Source organism: Triticum dicoccoides, chromosome 1A (assembly GCF_002162155.2).
Source record: "Triticum dicoccoides isolate Atlit2015 ecotype Zavitan chromosome 1A, WEW_v2.0, whole genome shotgun sequence".
NCBI lineage: Eukaryota > Viridiplantae > Streptophyta > Magnoliopsida > Poales > Poaceae > Triticum > Triticum dicoccoides.
In genome coordinates this window covers 450,047,918-450,067,298 of record NC_041380.1, presented here as the reverse complement: position 1 = coordinate 450,067,298, position 19,381 = coordinate 450,047,918, and the positions used below count along the sequence as shown (strand labels likewise).

Here is a 19,381-nt window from a genome sequence, read left to right as displayed (position 1 = left end):
TTATATCCCTGAATAATATAAAATATTATGAGTGCATACGCTCCACCACAATGTTCCTTGCTCCCTCTCGGTCGTCGGGAATCTATGTTCTTCCACTCTATTTTTTTATGTGAGCTTTGTTCATCCTTTTGCCAACACGCGAGGCATCTAGCATCAAGGTGCACGTGTCATGCAAGGATCGTTCCATCTATATGAACAACACGTGGGACTGGAACTACGAGACGGACATGTACCCACTAGTGGACGTGCGAACCTGTGTAATGTAGCATAGTAAGTGAAGTAGAAAGGCACAAATAGTATGAAGATGCATGGCATATAGGCATTTGTATCTTACTACCACTAGATGTTGTACGTGCAATGCCCGGTGATGTTATGGAGTACGTGACTAAGTACTCTACTACTACTATATTAATTGGAGGCACATATTATGTTTTATATTTGTTTACGTGTATGCCCCGAGACCTTCCAACTAGACGTATAAGCATATAAGCTGTTAATTATTACCCAAAGGATCTTTATATCCAACAGACACAAAATATCCATTCGACTATTCGAAATTACTTTCACTGCTGATCTGATGTCGAGGTAATTGCTGCATCGCCACCAAAACCCACCATCTCTTAAGCTAAAGTAGACCGAGCTAACCCCTATATTAGCATATTACTAAGATAAACAGAAGGCACTGCAGAATCATTTAAGACGTGAGCTTGTCAATCTGAATGTGGAGGGACACCAGCTTAGCCCCGGCCAGCAGCTTGGGCGGAACTGTGAAGAAGGTCAGCTCCTGCACGACGACGTCACCGGGATCCCTGCTGCTTGTTACCTCCATTTCCACTTTGACAGCGTAGGTCCTGCCTTTGGGCTCCCCCGGCGAGCTGTTCGCCCACAGCTTGGCCACGTAGTGCGGTAGTGGGGACGCCCCCGCTCTGATGTAGATGACCGACACGGCGATAGGCGCACCAATGTCAAGCACACCACCGACCAAGAAAAACGCGCGGCCATCCTCCTTCGTGAACAGCAAGAGCCATGGCTTCGACAGTGGCACTTGCAGTTGGAGCGCTTTGCCGTACTGGATCCTGTGCACGGGCATGGGATGCATGGTGCTGATGTGGTGGGAGAGCACCGGCGGCGGGCCTTCATAGCCTCAGACGGGCACATGGCATTTGCAGGGCGCGAGCGGACACACGCTCTGGTGATCGGCGAGCTTGTGGTAAGTGACGTAGAGCCCACAGCCTTCATGCGGGCACTCCACCCTCACCGAGGAGTGGACGACATCCACCGCCGTGTTCCACACGTCGAAGCCACCGCCACGCTCGCATTTCTGGCACTGCCGCTGGTTCCCGGGGCACTTGACGCGGCAGTCCGCGCAAGCCAGGTGCCCTCCCTTGCACTGCACAAATCAATCGAACAACACATCAATCAAGAAACCTGCACCTTGCTCGATTAGCCGAACCGACGAGGTGTATTCGAACCTCATACACTGGAGGCTTCAAGGGGCGGAGGCACAAGGGGCAGTGGAGCAAGGTGAGGTCCATCGAGACCATAGAGAGCTCCATCATCGGGTCCTGTTCCATCTGCATGATCTCGCCCTCCTCGTGCACAACCATCTCTCGCTTTATTAGGGCTGGGGCATTACAAAGCTTTACCGTCACATATTCATACTACTTCAAGGTGCATTAAATCAACACAAGCAAGTATCAAAAGGAGAGTCACGGCATGCATGCATTGTAATTAATGCATCGGTAAACGCAAATTATTGAAATATATCAAGTGCAGTGCTTTGATGTGTCACGTCAACTCGTACAAGACCGAGAAGTTTGATTACTACAACGCCGTCTCGCCTTAACTGCACCTGCCTTTGGCTGCATGACAGGTGGGCCACCGACCTATTGGGCCTACCTATCATAGAAGCAAAGGCAGGAGCAGTAAGTCAATGAAGTTGCGTCCCTCCCTCGCCCATGAGCGTGGTGGCTGGCAGGACTAGGAGAAGCTTTCGTTCGCTACACGCTCTCCCTCCCGCACGCGGTGGACATGCAACAGTTCAATCGGTGTCAGATGGCTAGAAGAATACTGTAGTACTCCTCCACTACAGTAGTACTCCATCATTGTTCGACTTCCCTAAGAGGCGAAGAGCCAAGCACAGCCCGGACGCTCGTGTGGCAGTTTCATGTGTAGAGTAGTCTAGGATAGCGTGTACCGTTCCTGTAAGCTTAAAATCGTTGGGGTCAGCTCCATGCTATATTTTTTTGATTAAAATAATCTTCTGGCCCTACCTATGATCCTGGTGATTCTAGTTTGCACGCTCATCTGGTCAAGACAGGAATATATATTTTAATTTGTGGTGGGGTAAATGTTAGAGGTTGCAGCAAATGGAGTATTGTACACTGCGGGTCCTTCAGCCAAGTTTAGAGGCAACCATGTGGGGCCAGTGCTATGATGTGTCGTGTCAACTCGTACAACGAGGAGAAGCTTGATTTTACGACTACACGCCTTCTCCCTTGCCCATGTGCGTGGTGGCTCACAGACGAGGACAACCTTTTGCTTATAGTACTACAACAAGCTATCCCTCCCGCTCGCGGTGGACGGACATGCAGTAGTGGATTCGATACTGTAGAAGCAGTAGTAGTAACATCATTGTTCGTCTTCTCGAAGAGGCGAAGAGCCAAGTGCAACCCGAACATGGCAGTTGCGAACCTTGGAGCACGCATATAGCCAGGCTCTTGCATGAGACAAAATTGCTATGTGAGCCCACTATTGTAGTACTTGCTAGTATAGCCCTGTAAACCAGAAAGGAGTATTTTCCTTTCTAGAGATTTCAACAAGTGACTAGACTACACCGAGATGGAGTACATATGGAGCAAAATGAGTGAATCTACACCGTAAATAAATACGTAGTTCTCTCGTTTTCCTCTCGACCTTGGTCGCGGTGCACAATATTGAGTATACTAGTACTATCATCTTGAAATTTACAAAGTCACCATAGGCACCTCGTCATCGATGGGAACGTCTCCTGACATGCGATAGACGCGAGCGGCAGTCGCCTCCATAGGTGCTTGAATGCCAAGGAGGGAGAGGGTAGCGGTTCCCGAGACGTTGAATGGTCAATGATGCATCCTCAAATTACATGCAGAGGGAATTAATTGGAGAAGCCGAATAGAGCCAGCACGATGTGAATGCAACAGAGTTTGGATTCTCGTATAAAGGCGCCCCACCACTCCAATCCATCTACTCCCTAGTATTTGCGCAACACTGCTCACTCTAATTCAAGACCAAGTTACCAGAAGCCAGAAGCACCTATGGAGGCAATGGACGCGAGCGGCGGTTAGCTATGCCAAATCATCCAAGGCGCCGGCTTGCAGCCCCGCTGAGGGAGTCCTGGACTAAGGGGTCCTCGGGTGTCCGGTCTATTATCAAATGGGCTGGACTGGTGGGATGTGAAGACATGAAGGCCGAAGACTGTACCCGTGTCCGGATTGGAGACTCCTTGGCGTGGAAGGCAAGCTTGGTGACCGACTATGAAGATTCGTTCTTACGTAACCGACTCTATGTAACCCTAGATTCCCCCGGTGTCTATGTAAACCAGAGGGTGTAGTCCGGAAAGGGGATATACTCATCACCATAGTCATACAGGCTAGGCTTCTAGGGTTTAGCCATTACGATCTCGTGGTAGATCAACTCTTGTAATACTCATATTCATCAAGATCAATCTAGCAGGAAGTAGAGAGGGCCTAAACCTGGGTAAACATCGTGTCCCCTGTCTCCTGTAACCATCGACCTTAGACGCACAGTTCGGGACCCCCTACCCGAGATCCGCCGGTTTTGACAACGACATTGGTTCTTTAATTGAGAGTTCCACTATGCCGTCGACGAAAGGTTCGATGGCCCCTTCAATCATCTATAGTGACGCTGTCCAAGGAGAAACCTTCCTCCCCGGACAGATCTTCATATTCGGCGGCTTCGTACTGCGGGCTAACTCGCTTGGTCATCTGGAGCAGATCGATAGCTACGCTCCTGGCCACCAGGTCAGATTTGGAAGCTTGAACTACGTCGCGGATATCCGTGGAGACTTGATCTTCGACGGATTTGAGACCACGGCGATCGCTCCCCCTCGCTCCTGTAACTGCAACGGCCTTAGATCCGGAGCAGATTGGGCCATCCGAAGCCACAGAATCCGCGGCATTGGAGCCACATACAGACTGAGCACCTTGCAATATCTGTGTCAACGGAATTCCGGACTCGTTTCCGGCTATAAGTTCCGAACCACGCATGCCTGCGGGTGTAGAGCTGGATCGATTATCGATCTTCGAGTTCAGCATCGCAGATATCTTTCAACACTCGCCCTTGGGCAATGTGCTAAATTCATTAAAGAACCTGTCCTTGGCGGGGGACTCACAGCCGACCTATGTCCGGTTCGAACTAGAGGCTGACCATCATGAGCGTCGGCAGGTCAATATTGAATCATGGAGTTGACCGCACCGCACAGCGTTTCCAGACGGTGCTGGCGACCGCCGGCGTCGTAGCCCTTGCCGACGCCGGCTTCGCCTCTCGCATGGATGACATGATGGTCGCAAGTTCGCCGCCGTCAAGAAGCGTGTAGCAAAAGCTCCTACTAGTCCTGCCAGCCACCACGCTCATGCGCGAGGGAGGGATGCAGCTTCATTGATTTACTGCTCCTGCCTTTGTGTCTATGACAGGTGGGCCCAACAGGTGGTTGGCCCACCTGTCATGCAACCAAAGGTAGGTGCAGTAAAGGCACCGGAGCTCAGTCCGCAAGGGAGAGGGCATTGTAGTAATCAAACTTCTCGGTCTTGTATGAGTTAACGCGACACATCAAAGCACTACACTCGATATAAGTCTTTTTACACATTTCCAATGGACTACAACATACGGATGTATGTAGACATATTTTGCTTCGTATGTAGTCACTTGTTGCAATATCTAAAAAGACTTATATTTGGAAACGGAGGGAGTACAACGCATGCATGCATGCCATGACTCCCCTTTTGATACTTGCATGTGTTGATTTGATGCACCTTTCCAAATTTTGGCTATAAATTTAACTAACCAGATTTTCATGCATGTCACAAAAAATTACGGGGCTGTTTGGATTGTGACTATGTTTGTCTTATGTTGCCACATTATTTTCCCCATACTTGCCACACTTTCCTAACTTGAGTTGCTCAAATTGTTAGACACACTTTGGCTTGCCTAAGGGAATCTTGCCACACTTTTTGCGTCTATGACATGTGGGGTTCACTGCTAATAAGAAACTTCTTGTCTTAGGTGTGGCTAATAAAAAGACTTATATTTAGGAACGGAGGGAGTAGAAAATATAAATAATAATGCATGTTGGGGTAACCCACGTTTCCGATAATTTTAGCCGTGGGCTTGTTCACAATTTTTACGAGGGGGTGTTTGTTCATTTAATGGAGGGACTTGTACCAGACTTGAATGATACAAAGTGCGACCTGGCACACTGTAACACCACTTGGAACAAGCGGGTAGCTATCTCAAAAAACAATCAACAACTAAAAAAACGGCGACCTGGCACGTAGTACACAATTTTAAACGATTGTTTTGATGGAGTGAAAAAGGAAAACTACCCCACTACGTATATATAGGCCGGAGCCTCCGCGCTTGCTTGCTAGGGTTGCTCTATTCACATACTCTCGTCCTCTCCAGATCTAAACAAGCTAGGGGTGGTAACACTGTCTTTCTCCCTTCAAAAAACACTGTCTTTCTATCCTCACCGCTGGTTACAGATCCAGATGTATCCCCCTCCGCCGGTGAAGGGGAGGGGGGCAGCGTTTAGGCCGTCGTCGACAGCGAGGGAGGAGACCCACTGCCGGTCGCACCGTTATCTCTGGCCGAGCACCAACGCGGGAGGTCCTCCGATCCCTTCGTCGTTGCCCTAGTGTGGGCGGATCCGGCCTCCCGCCTCCCACCTATCCACATCCCGACGACCTTCAGGTATATCTTCCTTCGAAACCGCCTTAGCTCTACTTCCCCAGCTCGCTACGTTGCTGCATGTGCATCATTTTCTACCTCTCAGCACCCTCGATCAGATGGTCCAACGTCACCTATTAGTTTTCTTCTATTTTTAGAGGTAAAGTTACTTCATGGAGTCGAATCTTGTACTTGGTTCAAACAAGAAATAAAGTGGTGGTGGGGGAATTTAGTATGTACTACATCGGACTTGGTACAAACATGAAGGAAAGGGGGTGAAAGTAGTACAGACTGGTCATCCAACCGGTCTCTTGGTCGAAAAGGGAAATATAGGGGTAACGTTGTACACAGTGGTATGACCAGGACTAGATTTGCTATCCACACATAGGAGTAGGTGGCTAGAGTGAACAAAAATGGGACCAACCCAGATATGTTTCCTGGATGTTTGTTTCTCGGGGTAACAAACTATGAATCACCACTTTATGCCCCTGTTTAGGTACATGGTGCTGGACTGCTGGTGCACCCACTGTCCCATGCCCTTATACCAAATATTTAGCTATTCTTAATCTAATGCCCCTGGTAAAAATGAAGCCATTCCACTGTTATAAGCCATGACAAGTTTAGCCAAATGTTTTTGCCTGTAATTGTTTGAGACTCTGACTGTTTCCTCTGTAGCTTTTTGTGCGAACATGGATATCCATTTCACCTGGTTGCTATTGTGACCTTTTGGTGCACTGCACAAAACTCTTCTTAAAAGAAGTGACTTTTGTGTTGTTTGACTGGAATGTCAGAATGGAATAGTTGGTTCATTTCGGTGGAACTGCACAAAGGGAGATCTGTGTTCCAATCCTCATCATCCATATTGGCACCATAACCTTCCTTTAGGTAAGAATGATATTTAATGCATGTGTTCATCTCTATTTTGCGACTGCCATGAGAAAATAATGCTATTTTTTTACTAGTACACTTGTACTCCCTCACTGACAAAACCAATTCTGAAATAGAAGGCCAATCATGTACTTGGTTTCACCAACTGGTGAGGAGAATGAGAAATAGAGCATGAAGAGGAAGAAGAAGAAGAGTAAACAGTGCCAAGGCGATCTTGCTGAAGCCAGAGGCCTCAGTCGAGGCCATTCAAGGGCTCTGACAACGACTACCTTACATGTGAGACGATCCTCCAGGGAGCCCTTCCACTTTTGTTGTCTCACTTAATTAATTAGGAGTACTTAAGTACCACTAATTTTTATTGCTGCCTAATTTTCCTGTCGGAGTTAAACAAATCTTTAGTAGCACCTATGCTGAAGCATGTACGTGTGTGTATGTTTGTCTATGGAGGTGAATCATGTGGTGGAGTAGGGAGGGAATATTATTAGTGTCATGACATAATAGTGCTGTTGTTTTTCATGTCAATTTATTGCCATTGGTTCAATGAGGCAATGTATTGCGTATTGTCCATCATGAATTTGATGCTACTGTTAGAGTAATATGCTAATGTCTTTCTATCCTTTCTCACTAAGCTAATGAAGGTTTCACCTTGTTCCTACTAGTGCAAACAGGGATCATGTTGTGCCAATCATACATTTTAGTGGAACTACACAAGACAATACAAAGAACTGTATCCCAGCCAGTGCTTTAACTCGGCTGGAATTTCTTGATAATCTTTCGATATAATCTCAGCACTGGTAAACAAGAGTGATTTCAACCATACATTTGAAGTGCACAAAAATATATACTATTGAGTGGTTCCAGTGAGTGCTTTATCATCTCTTCTAGGACTACATGAATAAGCTTTTTTCTTAGGTTGGTACCGGCCTAAGGCCTTCATCCATATTAGTTTGATGTCTTCTCTATTTGTATCGTGCTACTGTCATGAGAAACTCCTTTATCTTTGCATGTTAAAGTTTTGCAACCTATGATACATGGCAATGCTTTTAGTGTTGAGCTAATTGGCACTGATTAAATAAACAAATACCTCTCTTTAAGCAAGACTACTATGTTGCTAACTTTACCCATTAAGATAATGAGGGTGCTTCTATTTGTTAGTGTATGTTTCATCAACTAGTCCCACTATTACAGTAATCTCACTCTCTCAATATATGTGCCAACAGGGATGCTTGATTTTGGTGGAACTGCACAAAAACTTTGGGTGCTTCATTGCCTCAACAGCCTCCTTCCTTTCCTGTTAGTCGCTAATCTCGGCTTGCATTCTTCCTTTGCTATCAGTCGCTTGGCTTATCTCGGCTTCCACTCAAAGGAAATAGTAATTGATATGCTACCTCACACAGGTTGGTACTGGTCTTTATCCCGATTATTGTGCTTGTCATATGTATTGGTAATTTGGTATTGTGATACTGTTTGCCAATTTCATAAAGGAGTAAACTCGCAGGAAAATCATTACATCGGGTGATTTCAGTAGAACTGCACAAAAAGATCAGATGGACATGTACTTATGCTGTTGCTATGTACTCCAAAGTTCACTAAGAGAAGCATCGATGTTGACAAGAAGAAGTGCCTATATTTATTCGATTATCAACCGACGTCAACCAATTGTCAAACTCCAAGTATTAGGAGAGTGAACGCCAAAAATATTGCTTGGTGCATAGCCCAGAAAAACGCAGTCCAGTCTTTGGTCCCAACTTGTGCCTTTTGGTTATCAGCACATATGGTAGCGAACTGTATGGCATGGGGTCTAAAGATTCTAGACAAGTTGGTTGACGCGTATATTTATCTGGCACTTAATTAGTCTGCATGCCAGGGATGCTCCATTTCAGTTGAACTGCACAAAAAATTTGGGTGGTTCATTTTCTCAACCGCCTCTTTTCTCGTCTGCAATGTAGAATTTTTGGCGAGCTACAGGACCAAGATGAGCCAGTAAACTAGTTGGATGAAAGTAGTGGCCAAGTTGCTCAAACCTCCCTCGACACGAGGCCACTATTTGAGGATAAACCTACAAGCAAAGTTCAGATTGTTTGTGCAGCCTCTTATGTACTCGAAAGTTTCTCGTACAAGCATTAATTTTAGCAAGAAGTACCTCCGACTGAACACCATTTACCAATCTGTACCGTAGGTAATTAAAGTTCATCCATGGATCATATTGGCTGTGATCTCAATCATTTGGATGGATAAACATACTGAACATGTGTATATCTGAATCTTTTTGTGAATTATCTATGAATATTGTTGTGTGATCTATCAATCATTTGGATCCATAGACATGTTGAACTTGTGTATATATGTATCTTTTGAGTTGTTGATAGTGAATGTTAGCTATGAATATGAACGTGTCCTGTGAAACTGAGTTTGATACGAATGTCTACCTTTTCTGTTGTACTTGTGTGTTAACTTGTTAGTATGCCTACTGTGGGGTATGTGACGTGTGGGTGTCAACGGCACACCTTCTTCCCGCGAAGAATTGCACCTCCTTTGTTAGGGTAGCAACGGCGCATCAGCTCTTTTTAATCTTTTTGCTCTGTCTTGTCCCCTCCCCCGCTCAACCCCTGACGTAATGTTTTCGACCTCAAAACAAACATAGTACTACGTTGTTTTTGGGGCTTGATGAAAAATCAAGTGCTGGTTTCTATAGGTTCGCCCTCCTAGCAAATGGACTGCTGGTCCACCACGGGCTGGGAGGCTAAAAATACAAGTTGTATGGTGCAGAGTCAAGTAAAAAAACGCCATCGAGAGCCATCCACTGAAGAAAAAAAATCGCTCCTGATGTGCTTCTTCAGTCGTGCCGCCGGCCCCCTCTTCAATCCAGTTCGCTCGGGGATCTGGTATCATTTTTTTCCAGAGGGCGAACAAGTATCAGCTAGGCCTAGGTTTTGTATTTTAACATGTGTAGCCCACGACATACGGTGACAGTGGTTTCAACTTATTTTTTGAGGTCCATACCGGCCTATGGGCTTTTTCTTAAAGATCGGCAGCCCAATGTATTTTTTAACCACATTATATATATATTATTACTATTATCGTATATTTTATAGAGACTTATATATACATTATAAAAACATCCCACATGTTATTAACTTATAAAATTAAATGTTTAACAGAAGTTGGCAAGGAAAATCCTGGTTGTTTTTGACTCACAGGCAAGGAAAATCCTGGTGATTGCGCACAAAAGCTTGCGAAGATTTTAAGGACCAATGTAATAATAACGCGCTCATTTTTATTTTGAGAAATAACTCGCTAATTTGTTAATTATGTATGTAAAAAATGTGCCTCTCCGGTTTATTTTTCGATATTAATTGCTCCTTCTAACATAACATTGTATATCTAACGAGCCCAACTATTTCGTGTAATTGAAGGAAGTGCAAATTGGGCTGGGATTTCTTAGAAAATATAAATGGGCTGCATTGACGCGAAATTATTTTTTCACCCAGCCTAGCAAATGGACTGTACATTCTAGAAAACATGGGTTAAATATATACCACTTTTTTGCAGGCTGACATATGGGCCAATAGGTCGAAGCCTACGCAAGGCGTTGTCAACTTGGTCAACAAATGATTATGACATCCATAGCCATTGGATTTGTATCCAACGGCCGGCATGCACCTTCAATCTCTCGTCTTCTTCCTCTAGCGTCGCCGGGACCTCCTGGTCCGGCCTCCGGTGGCTAGCGGCTCTGCTTAGCACGCATCGCTGCAAAGCGCTACCCCACCGCCGGCCAGGCTATCCCTCCACCCCTCCACACCTCCTGTTATTCTCCATCGACTGCAGCCCCACGCCGCACCAGAACCAGTTATAACCCTTCTCGGGTTCTGTAACGCGTAGCCTGCAGTGCAATTTCTCGGGTTCAGTAGGCGAACGCCTCGTTCGGGTTCAGTTAGAGCCCAATGCGTCGCACCCACGCGCGTGTATGTATGAGAGAAATGTTCAAACCTCCTTGCATCGCTCGGGCCTGACCACCCACCGTAACTGGGAACACCCTGATATTTTCCTAGCCCTCGCTTCTACCACAGTTTTTTCCATCATGGACGGCCCGAAGAATGTCATGCAGTTATGTCTCTGGCCCGCCCAGGACGAAAAGCCCATTTTCTGTCATGATTTTTTGTCATAGAAGTAGGAGCCCACCACATCTATGATGATACCGGGTTTTGTCACAATTATCGTCATAGAAGTGTCATAAGTATGACAGAAAAAATTTCGTTGGGCCCAAAATGTCACGGATGTGTCTTTTTTGTAGTGTATGTGCTTTGTGAAAGTCCAATTAAACGTCTTGATCTATCTGTATAGATCTTAATGCCCAATATATAAGCAGCTTCGCCGAGGTCTTTTATTAAAAAGTTCTTACTCAAGTATCCTTTTATGCTATTCAGAAATTCAGTATCATTTCTGATCAACAATATGTCATCCACATATAATATCAGAAATGCTATAGAGCTCCCACTCACTTTCTTGTAAATACATGCTTCTCCAAAAGTCTGTATAAAACCATATGCTTTGATCACACTATCAAAGCATATTCCAACTCCGAGATGCTTGCACCAGTCCATAAATGGATCACTGGAGCTTACACACTTTGTTAGCACCTTTTGGATCGACAAAACCTTTTGGTTCCATCATATACAACTCTTCTTTAAGATATCCATTAAGGAATGCAGTTTTGACATCCATTTGCCAAATTTCATAATCATAAAATGCGGCAATTGCTAACATGATTCTGATGGACTTAAGCATCGCTACAGGTGAGAAGGTCTCATCGTAGTCAACTCCTTGAACTTGTCGAAAACCTTTTGCAACAAGTCGAGCTTTGTAGACAATAACATTACCGTCAGCATCAGTCTTCTTCCTGAAGATCCATTTATTCTCTATGGCTTGCCAATCATCGGGCAAGTCAACCAAAGTCCACACTTTGTTCTCATACATGGATCCCATCTCAGATTTCATGGCCTCAAGCAATTTTGCGGAATCTGGTCTCATCATCGCTTCCTCATAGTTCGTAGGTTTGTCATGGTCAAGTAACATGACTTCCAGAACATGATTACTGTACCACTGTGGTACGGATCTTACTCTGGTTGACCTACGAGGTTCGGTAGTAACTTGATCAGAAGTTTCATGCACTACAAAAAAAAAGAAACATCCGTGACATTTTGGGCCGAACGAAAAAAATTTCTGTCATACATATGACACTTCTATGACGATAATTGTGACAAAACCTGGTATCATCATAGATGTGGTGGGCTCCTACTTCTATGACAAAAAATGGGCTTTTCGTCCTGGGCGGGCCGGAGACGCAGTTGCATGACATTCTTTGGGTCGTCCATGACGGAAAAAACCGTGGTAGAAGCGAGGGGAGGAAAATTTCGGGGAGTTACTGGTTATGGTGGGAGGTCGGGGGCCGAGCGATGCGCGTTTCTCTCATACATGTACGCGCATGTGTGTGAGGCGTTGGCTCTAACTAAACCCGAGCGAGGCGTTGGGCTCTAACTGAACCCGAGCGATTGCACTGCAGGCTACGCGTTACTGAACCCGAGCGATCGATCGATGGCTATTAACTGAACCCGATCGAGCGATTCCTTCGCTACTACTGCTAATTGAAGCCGATCGATGCTGCCTCTGGATGAACAGTGAGCGTTGCAGGGGGGTGGGTGAACAATTCCTGGTGGGGGTGGATCAACAGGGCCCCGTGGTGTTGCCTCTAGATGAACAGCACCCCGATCGATCGAGCCGGTTGGGGCTGGATGAACAGGACCCGGTGGAGGGCTGGATGAACAGGACCACCCCGTGGAGGGCAGGATGAACAGTAGACGGTGGAGGGCAGGATGAACAGTAGACCGTGGAGGGGTGGTTGAACAGGAGCCCGTGGAGAGGGGTGGTTGAACAGTAGCCGGTGGGGTAGCGCGCGGTGGAGGCTGGATGAACAGGAGCCCGTGGATGAACAGTCACAGGTGGAGGCTGGAGGAGGTCGACGGTGGATGAACAGTAGCTCGTGGAGGCTGGAGGGTGTCGACGGTGAAGATGAAAAGTATCCCGTGGAGTCCCATTTTGCAGTACGCCACACCCCTCCTGATGAACAGGACTCCCGTTTCGACCGTAGGAGGTCCGTTTCCTCCGTTTTGCGGTACGCCACACCCCTCCCGATCAACAGGACCCCCGTTTCGACCGTAGGAGGTCCGTTTCCTCCGTTTTGCGGTACGCCACACCCCTCCCGATCAATAGGGCCCCCGTTTCGACCATAGGAGGTCCGTTTCCTCCGTTTTGCGGTACACCACACCCCTCCCGATCAACAGGACCCCCATTTCGACCGTAGGAGGTCCATTTCCTCTGTTGTGCGGTACGCCAGGCCTCGTTTCTATCGCCTCTTCCGTCCAAGCCCTCCCGATGAACACGACCACGCATTTCGTTCCGACCCAGCCGCGTTGCCTCCCGATATACACGATGCATTCCGTTGCCTCCCCATGAACACGACGACGACGCTGTTTCTCCGTTCCGACCCAGCCATGTCAACGAGCCCTCGCCGTACGTATGCGCGAGTAGGCGTTCGAGACCCCGCCCGTATGTACACATACGCGGCCGTGTTTTCTTTCTTGCACCATGGCCGTTGTACGTACGTGTACATGCTACGTGCATGCCTCTACTACGACACGTGCGCGCCTCTACATCGACCAGTATGTACATACACGTTCGTGACCAGAATGACAACGCTACGTATGCTTCGACCAGGTGGGTCCCGACTGTCAGGCACTTCCTTGCCTGCGAAGATGTAGCTGGTGGGTCCTAGCAGTCAGGGGGTGAATCGTTTTTTTGCCCGGATGCACTTCCTTGCGTGCGAAGATGTAGCTGGTGGGTCCCAGCAGTCGGGGGGCTGGTGGGTCCCAGCAGTCAGGGGGGCGAATCGTTTTGGTTTTTTTGCCCGGACGCACTTCCTTGCGTGCGAAGATGTAGCTGGTGGGTCCCAGCAGTCAGGGGGCGAATCGTTTTTTTGCCCGGACGCACTTCCTTGCGTGTGAAGGTGTAGCTGGTGGGTCCCAGCAGTCAGGGGGAAAACATTTTTTTCATGAAATACGGTGGCCCGTCCGGTGGGTCCCTGCTGTCAGGTGGAGGAATAATTATTTTCCGCGTAATAAGGAGGCACTTCCTTGCTGCCGCCGTGGACCCAGCTGTCAGCCTCTCCACGTATAGTCCATGTCTGATGGAAGTCGTTCCTTGACCATGTTGACCACGCCGTGCCGAGAGCACCAGGGCGGTGGACAACGGCGAGGCGTAGGAAGGGGACGACACGGAGGCAGGGAAGACTCGGCAGTTGTTTCCCACGCGGAGGGGAGTATGATTGTACGAGGGTTTACTAGTTCGTCTGCCATCGCCGGAGAATAACAACAGGTGTGGGTGAGTAGAGGGATGGCTAGGCCAGCGATGGGAGTACGGTCGGGCAGTGAGGCCTGCGTGGCAGCACAGCCGGCCGCGCGGAGGAGGGAGCAGGCAGTCCCGCCGGCGCTTGTTTAAGCGGCTGGTGCAGAAAGAGTAGAGATTGAAGAAGCACGACGGCCGTTGGATGGACATCCAACAGTCAGTGCTTCTGCGTCAACTTTTTTTAGGAAAGCCTCAAATCTGTGGAAAACAACATACAACCCATCTGCCATTATTTCTAATAATTTACAGCCCATTTGCTAATTCTTAAGGTTTTTTTGGAGCCCATATTCTTTTTGTTAGCATTACAGCCCATATTGTGACAACGGTTAAAAAATTATACGAAATTTTGCATATTTCGGTGCGGTCCGAACTGTTTTTAATCCCGAAATTTTGACTCACATTAAACTGATTTTAAAAATAAATGTATATCAATATAAAATCCAACAAATTCTCCATGCATAAAAATTAATGTCATTTAAAATCTTGAAATGAAAAAAAAGATATTTGAAACTAGTTGCCGATTTGATGTGTTTTAAAAATGTACAACCCATTTCTCATTACTGATGGGCCATTTTCTCGGCCAGCCGAATGAAAGCTCTCCTCGTCTTGAAAGATTTGCAGCCCAACAGGCCTGACAAAGCGACTTACTTGGCAAATCACAAAAAAACCGGGCTGTGGCCATCGACCCAGCTGTCAGCCTCTCCATGTACAGTACTCTTCCGATGGAAGTCGTTCCTTGACCACGTTGACCATGCCGTGCGAAGAGCACCACGGCGGTGGACGGTAGTGAGGCCTAGGAAGGGGACGACGTGGCTGTGGAAGCCCGCGCGGAGAGGACTACGAGGGTTCACTGGTTTGGCTGCGGTGTAAGGCTGCCGTCGCCGCAGGGCCTGGCCGGCGGTGGGAATAGTAGGGGGCGGTGAGGCCTCTGTGGCAGCACAGCCGGCCACGGGAGGCAGGAGCATGCGGCACGACCGGTGCTACTTTGGGAGGCTGGAGCAAGAAGACCAGAGGTTGAAGAAGCACTACGGCCGTTGGATGGACATCGTACGGTCACTGGAGCTAGAATCGTTCATATTGACTAAGTTGACAAAGCCCTTCGTCCCCGTCAACTTAGTAGGCCCACAAGTCAGCCTCCCAGCAAGGTGGGTCCCAGCTAGCCGGGGGAGTATTCATTTTTTTGTGCGTAATAAGGAGGCACTTCCGGTGGGTCCGAGCTGACAGCGGGGGGGACGTTTTTTTCACGAAATACGGTGGCCCGTCCGGTGGGTCCCAGCAGTCAGGGGGAAATGATTTTTTCGCAAAATACTGGTGGCCTGTCCGGTGGGTCCCCGCTGTCAGGTGGAGGAATAATTATTTTCCGCATAATAAGGAGGCACTTCCTTGCGGCTGCCGTGGACCCGGCTGTTAGCCTCTCCATGTACAGTACTCTTCCGATGGAAGTTGGTCGTTGACCACATTGACCACACCGCACCAAGAGCACCACGGCGGTGGACGACGGCGAGGCCTAGGAAGGGGACGACGCGGAGCTGTGCAAGACGTGGCAGTGGATGCCCACGTGGAGAGGAGTACGAGCATTCACTGGTTCGGCTGCGGTGTGAGGCTGCCATCGCCGCAGAATAACAGGGGGTGTGGGTGAGTGGAGGGATGGCCTGGCCAGTGGTGGGAGTAGTATGGGGGTAGTGAGGCCTCCGCGGTAGCACAGCCGGCCACGGGAGGCAGGAGCAGGCGGCACGACTGGTGCTGCTTTGGGCGGCTGGAGCAAGAAGATCAGAGGTTGAAGAAGCACTATGGTCGTTGGATGGACATCATACGGTCACTGGAGTATTGACTAAGTTGACAAAGCTCTCCGTCACTGTCAACTTAGTAGGCCCACAAGTCAGCCCAACAATATGGTGGGTCCCAGCTAGCAGGGGGGTATTCATTTTTTTGGGCGTAATAAGGAGGCACTTCCTTGCGTGCGAAGATATAGCTGGTGGGTCCGACCTGTCAGCGGTGGGAACATTTTTTTCATGAAATACAGAGGCCCTTCCTATGGGTCCTAGCTGTCAGGTGGAGGAATCATTATTTTGCGCGTAATAAGGAGGCATTCCCTTGCGTGCGGCTGTGGACCCAGCTATCATCCTCTCCACGTACAGTCCACTTCCGATGGATGTCGTTCATTAACCACGTTGACCAGGCCGCGCTGAGAGCACCAGGGCGGTGGACGACGGCGAGGCCTAGGAAGGGAACGACATGGAGCCAGGGAATACTCGGTAGTTGTTTCCCACGCGGAGGAGTACGAGGGTTTACTGGTTCGTCTGCCGTCACCGGAGAATAACAACATGTGTGGGTGAGTAGAGGGATGCCTAGGCCAGCGATGGGAGTACGGTGGGGTCGTGAGGCCTGCGGGAGGAGGGAGCAGGCAGTCTCGCCGGCGCTTGTTTGAACGGCTTGAGCATGAAGAGTAGAGATTGAAGAAGCACGACAGCCGTTGGATGGACATCCAACAGTCACTGTGCTCGTGTGTTGACTAAGTTGACAGGGCGTTGCGTGTGCATCAGCCTTTTTTTTATGAAAGCATACGCGTCAACCTGTAGTAGGCGCACAAGTCAGCCTCAAATCTATGGAAAACAGCATACATCCCATCTGCCCTTATTTCTAATAATGTACAACCCATTTGTTAATTCTTAAGATTTTTTTTGGAGCCCATCTTCTTTTTGTTAGCATCACACCCCATATTGTGGCCACGATTAAAAAGTATACGAAATTTTGCATATTTTGGTGCGGTCAACTGTTTTTCATCCAAAAATATCGATTCACATTCAAACTATTTTGAAAAATAATTTATATAAATATAAAATCCAAATAATTGTCCACGCATAAAAATCAATGGAATTTAAGATCTTGTAATGAAAAAAAATTGAAACTAATTCCCGGTTTGATGTGTTTTAAAAATGTACAGCCCATTTCTGGGCAAACCGAATGAAAATCTCCTCGTCTTGAAAGATTTGTAGCCCAACAGGGCCGATAAAGCAAGTAGGCCTTGTTTGGGTATTTCTTTAAAAAAATAGAACTAGGCTAGCCATTTTCAACAAGAAAAAAAACACAACTGGGCTCATGATGTGGTAAACATAAATAAAACCCTGGCTAGACGGGCCACAGCCCCCGCACAGCCCCGTTGTTACCCTGATCTGTCGCTAAAACTAGTATAAATAACAACTGCTTGTTCCTAAAAAAACTGCGTGACTTGCTGGGTCCCTGGTGTCAGCCGCTCGTAGTGTAATTCTCTCGTTTATTGACTACGTTGACAATGGCGTGAGCCACAAATGTCCAGCCTTTCCTATGAAAATTTACAGCCCATTTGATGTGCTAGTTCGAAATAAGTTTGTGGGTGCTGGTGGGGGCTAATCACTTGGCTTCTGTAATGCACAGTGAGCTCAAGCAGCCGGCGAGAGTGATGTTATTTCCCTTGGTTTGGATTTGTTACAATATTTCACTCTAAATAAACGAATGGCAAGCCATTTGCCTTGTTTCAAAGAAAATATGACAGTCACAGCCGAGTTGAAAAGGGCAGGAACATCTAACTCCAGCTTACAAACTGTACAAAAGCACGAGGGTTAATTGTTCATCAGGTTTACAAAAAAAACCAGATTGAAAAGGGCAACAACATCTAACTCCAGCATTGTTTTCGGCAGTCACAGTCAAATGGATTGGTCAGGTCCATAGAATGAACATCCTGGGTCATAAAATTTACTGGATTATGACCACAATATGTTGTAAATAGAAGCCCGGCACGTTCAGAAGCTCTTTTTCCCACCTGCAACTCCTTTTTTTGCTCTTCGACATATCCATCCATCAAAACCATGCTGCTGATAAACTTAAGCCTGATGGACAATAGTAACCTCGCATTCAATAGGAAGAATGTGACAAATCTTGTGTTTGCACGGTTGGCTACATATCGTTCTAGCGTTATTGTCTTCAATCGAATCTCATGAGAAGTGAGAAAATCCCGATGCTTACGAATCCACCGATTGGTTATAACTTTCTTACCCCGTCCTGTTGCCTAAATAGACATGAAGATTGAAAACAGTTAAGGTCTAAAAGAAGAGTGTCAAAAGAGCAACTGCTGAACGGTTAATTCTAGTACACTATATGCGGGCTTCCAATGTGCGTGAAATTATCACCTATATACAACTTCTCCAGACATGGAAAGCATTGCAGCAAGCGAATAATCTTGTTCAAATCAAAACTATTCATTTGGATATATAAGATCTTGACAGAATCCAGCACCATTGCTAGGCTATCCATGGAGAAACTCTTCATTGAGCATAGAACATAATATTAGTACAAAATGTGTACTCCAAGATGATATATAAATTATGCGCAGAAATTTAAAATGCAGCTTATGGTTACAAGTGTAGATGATAATATAAAGTACCCGAAGAACTGTGGAGCCAAACAACATATTGAAATGAGCACAGAGATCATGTATTACACCCAAGGTCTCCAGTTTAGGCGCAGAGAGGACGGTTATTTGCAACGGTGAATAACTAGAATCAAGGATCAACCTTTGAAGTGAAGGGGCATCTTGGATGATGAGCTACCTTTCCTCCAAAGTAATTCCAATTCTTACAAGATTAGGTGACTTTATTTGGAGACAACCGATTCTAACTGTGAAAACAAGCACCAAGCACTCCAGCGCAGGGCAACTTGAGTGGATGATGCTGTGCAATGAGGCCTCCGATATACGAACACGCACAAGTGAATGTTTCTTGAGAAATGGGAGTCGAAGGTTTAGTACCAGATTGTCTGGTAGGTAGCACTGCGCAAATGTGGTGGTGTGGAGAGAGGACGAAAACCCCAAGATGGACATCAGTGCTGAGGGCACATGTTCATGGCGTTCGGTATGTGGTATGTGATTTCCAGGGGAATAGTAGAACTCAAGCAGCTATAGTTCTGTGAATTCAGGGGATTCCAGCCAGGCGTCCACTATGCAGGGCATGGTATGCTTGCTCAGGTAGCATGACGGCATGCAGAGGCCTTGAACGGAGCCCTGGTGGGAGGAGATGATGGCTCTGGGGATTTCAAAATCATTGAAGAGACA

At 47.2% G+C, this 19,381-nt stretch overlaps 1 pseudogene; it reads right to left on the bottom strand.

Annotated features, from left to right (window-relative positions):
- Positions 1-694: 694 nt before the first annotated feature.
- Positions 695-1,607, bottom strand: LOC119300798 (annotated as a pseudogene).
- Between the last annotated feature and the right edge of the window lie 17,774 nt (positions 1,608-19,381).